Source organism: Lactuca saligna, chromosome 4 (assembly GCF_052625555.1).
Source record: "Lactuca saligna cultivar CGN05327 chromosome 4, ASM5262555v1, whole genome shotgun sequence".
NCBI classification, from domain to species: domain Eukaryota; kingdom Viridiplantae; phylum Streptophyta; class Magnoliopsida; order Asterales; family Asteraceae; genus Lactuca; species Lactuca saligna.
The window spans coordinates 34,799,611-34,803,835 of record NC_136420.1 but is presented as its reverse complement, the minus strand read 5'-3'; the positions used below and the strand labels follow the sequence as shown (position 1 = coordinate 34,803,835).

The 4,225-nt window shown below is 40.1% G+C and overlaps 1 non-coding gene across 1 annotated transcript; it reads left to right on the top strand.

Annotated features, from left to right (window-relative positions):
- The first annotated feature begins 1,630 nt into the window (after positions 1–1,630).
- Positions 1,631–1,737, top strand: LOC145044464 (small nucleolar RNA R71). Its single transcript, XR_013681414.1, has one exon. It is a non-coding gene; the product is annotated as a small nucleolar RNA R71 (small nucleolar RNA).
- The last annotated feature ends 2,488 nt before the right edge of the window (positions 1,738–4,225 follow it).

Below are 4,225 nucleotides of genomic sequence, written 5' to 3'. Positions count from 1 at the left end.
GTCGATTGAGAAAGCCGTGCCGTCACTACTCCTTGAGTACTTCATGGCTTGGTCTACCCTGAATGTCACTGAATCGTCCCCAACTCGCAATGTGAGCTTAGAATCTCTCATGTCTATGATAGCGCTAGCGGTGTTGAGGAAGGGCCTTCCAAGGATTATTGGCACTTGCGGATCCGCCTCCATGTCGAGAATGATGAAATCAGCCGGGAAGACAAATTTGTCCACTTTCACTAGCAAATCTTCACAAATGCCTCTTGGGAAAGTAACAATCTTGTTTGCCAAATGAATTGCCATTCGAATTGGCCTTGGCTCCGGGAGGTCCAGCTTCTTAAAGAATGAGTATGGCATAAGGTTCACACTTGCTCCAGAATCAGCTAAGGCATGAATTGCAGCCAAGTTGCCAAATTGGCAAGGCAAAGTTAAGCTCCCCGGATCACCCTTCTTCTTTGGTAACTTGTTTAGCATTGCGGCGGAGCAATTCTCATTAAGCACTACCTTGTGCACTTCCTCCATCTTTCTTCTGTTAGTGAGGAGTTCCTTAAGGAACTTAGCATACTTGGGCATTTGCATGACGGCTTCAATGAAAGGAATGTTGATTTGAAGAGTTTTAATATGATCTAGAAACTTCTGATATTCCTCTTCCTGCTTCTCTTTCTTGGCTCGGGCTGGGTATGGCATTGGAGGCTAGTAAGGTTTCAAGGGAGGCTGTTCATTTGTTTTAGCAGGGGTACTCGCCGAGTCCATCGGCCCTACTCGGCGAGTAGGACTCTCAGATTGTGAATGTTGGTTTTCTACTTGTTCTTCCGTTCCTTCCTTCTGTGAGTCCTTGGTTGCTTCAATTCGAATGGGGGCCAAGGGAGTAATGATCTTCCCACTTCTTGTTGTAACAATATTTACTTGTGCGCCTCGTGGGTTGTTCTCGGTTTTGCTAGGAAGCTCACCCGGTGACCTTTGGTTTAGTTGTTGAGCAAGTTGCCCAAGCTGCGTTTCTATGTTGTGGATGGATGCTTGCTGGTTCCTGAGCATTGTTCTTGTTTCTTGGATAGCAACATCATGGTCACTATGTCTTTTCTCGGAAGCGGCCACAAATTTAGTTAGCATATCTTCCAAGCTTGGCTTCCTCTCTTGCACCGGCTCCTCCTTTTGGTAAAAGCCTCTCCCTTTTTGTCTGTACTTCTCCTCCTTGGCCTTCTTATACTCTTCGTAAGGCAGCCACTCCTTCTTTTGTTTGCGCCAGTCCTCATCATACCGGTCACCGCTCGAATAACATGCTTGTGCCTTTTTGTTGCCGTTCTCATCCAAATCCCAATCTCTAGTGAGGTTAGGTCCATTGCAGTTTTCACAACCCACCCGTATAGCATGGATAGTTTGATCCATTTTGTCCATTCTCCTATCCATGGTTTTTAACATGGCCATGACCGCGGATAAATCTTCAGTAGCAGCGTACGCGGCTCCCCTCGTGACATCATTCCTAGGGTTGTGGTATTCTCTAGAGTGTTTAGAGAATTCTTCAATCAATTCTTTAATCACCGGGGGTGGCTTCTTTGTAAGTGGGCCTTGTGAGTCTAGCAACTGCCGGGTCGTGACATTGACTCCATCATAAAAGATGGAAACTTCTTGCTGGCTGTTTAGATCATGGTGTGGGCAATTTCTTAGCAGACTTTTGTACCTCTCCCATGCTTCATATAAAGACTCTCCAGCTTGTTGTTCAAAATTTGCAATGGCCTTCTTCAGTTTGGCTATCTTGGATGGTGGGCAAAAGTGATCAATAAATTCTTCCTTCATTCTGGCCCAAGTAGTGACTGACCCGGGGGGAAGTGATTTGAGCCAGTCTTTAGCAGCACCCTTGAAGGTTACCGGAAGCATACGAAGTAGTTGAGTTTCGCGGGTTACATTTGGAATGTTGAAGTAATCAGCAACATCATTTACTTCATCCAAATGTTTGTAGGCATCTTCATGATCTTTCCCATAGAAAGGTATTTCCTTGAGTGAAGCTAGGATATGCCCTTTTAGCTCGAAGGTAGCAGTTGCGGGAATTGCGGGTTGCACAAGTCCCGGGCCATGGTCGTCGCGCATCCTCTTCTTCCATTCTCCCATGGGGATTTCATCAATGTTAGCCATAGTGAATGCTAACTCTTCCTCCGATTCGGTTTCTTGCTCGTACGTTGCCTCCTCTTCTTCCTCGGTCTCGTATCCAATATCTTCTTGAACTGGCTCCTCAATTATCAAAGAAGCGCTAGAAGCTCCTGATTTACTGCTCTTCTTTTTCCCAAAAACAGTCTTCAAGTTGGACAATGGTGATTTCTTTGGTGTGCTTGAACTCTCCACGCCCTTCCCTTTGTTTCTTTTCAATGCGGATTCGGGGTCTTCAAACGGGGGTACCAGTGGTGTGTTTGCTCCTCTGGTCATGAAAGTCCTGAAATTGATCAAATAAAAAAAAACGTAAAAAGAACAAAAAGATTGTAAAAAAATAAAAAAAATATTGCTGACTAAACTGCTACTCGCCGAGTAGGTGCGATTGCACTCGGCGAGTATCAGTGATATTTCAAGAAAAAATTCTAAGTTTTAACCTAACTAAAACAGATACTAAAACCTAATTACCAGTTACTAAATTGCAATTAATGAACTTTATGCAAGTAAACTCACACAAAGGATCGAAAAAAATTAGGAATAAGCTTAATTATTTAGAACCGTTCCCCGGCAACGGCGCCAAAAACTTGATGTGTGTAAATTCAACTAGTTTTATCCCTACTTTTTATTAATAATTTGAGCACACAAAGGCAGTGAACCTGTCTTTAAGTGGTATAGATTGATAAGTGAGGTATCGAACTCAGGGAACGGGAAATTAAACTAATAGCTAATTTTAACTAAAACAAATAATAAAAGTTAAGGGTTTTCTCTAGTTTTGCAAGACTAGAAACTTAGACAAACTAAATTAACTAATTAACTAAAGCAACAACTATTCACCAAATTTGATAAAGATGTTTCTATTTAGGTTCAACCAATTCACTCCTATGGTTATTTAAGTTAAGGTGGATTAATTGCTATTGGTTACCAATTATAATAGTTAGGTTCACATTCATTACTCCTAACCCTTAGACAATTAACTAATTTAAGCGTTGATCAAGTGTTTAGACTAATTAATTCCCTAGATTAATTATTTGGATTAAATAAGATTTGTAATGGTTAATTAAGTTATTAATTCAATTAACCTCTTGTTGATGGTTTCTCAAACAAGCTCACACATTAATCTTCCTATTTTCTTATTAATCTTAGTTTCATAATCATTACTTCTAAGCATATGGTTTAGCATTCACATAGACATATGAGGTTAACAATTAAGTGATGTTCATGCAACCTAATTGCCTTCCAATTAACAGAAAATAGTAGTGATTAATACATAAGGTTCTTTAACAAACTTAATTTAATAAATCACCAATAGACAATTAAGCAAAAATTAATAATTAAACCATAGGAGTTCTTTGGTATTCCCCAAACAGAAACAAAAACGAATTTAGCTCATAATTGCAGTAGAAACAAACATAAAAACAAAGTTTACTAAAGCAAACATGTTCAATTCCTAAGTCTAAGTGGTAGAATTAACCTAATTGCTTGAATTCTTCCAACTCTTGAAGCCTAGGGTTCCTTAGCGCCTTCTGAAACTCTTAGTCGCAGTTAATCCTTCAAAAATCACCAGGGTTTTTCTTCCCATGAGATAAGGATTCGTCTTTTATAGATATCCCAAAACAGGGTGTACTCGGCGAGTAGCAGAATCAACTCGCCGAGTAGATCCATACTTATCCGTCTTAAATCAGCAGTCATACTTATCTTCTGGCATATCCTCATGTACTCGCCAAGTAGGGTCGATCTACTCGCCGAGTAGAACTCCTTCTTTCACTCTTCAATCTTCAATTGCTTTCCTTTTCTCCTTTTTGCTTCCAAGCATATCTTTTGGACTGAAAACACAATTCACAACATTTTAAGTACCTTTTGTCCACATTATTCACATAATTAATCAAAAATAACTAAGAATATATGTTAAATAATTAACTAATTATGCACATATCAATATCATCATCACCATGAGGTATCCTTCTTCTACTTGATGTCTTATGAAGTGATACTTTCTGTCGATATGCCTGGATCTACCACGATCTCTGGGTTCCTTGGTTAAGGCAACCGCCCCTTCATTATCGCAGAAAATCTCGATAGGCTTCTTTATGAC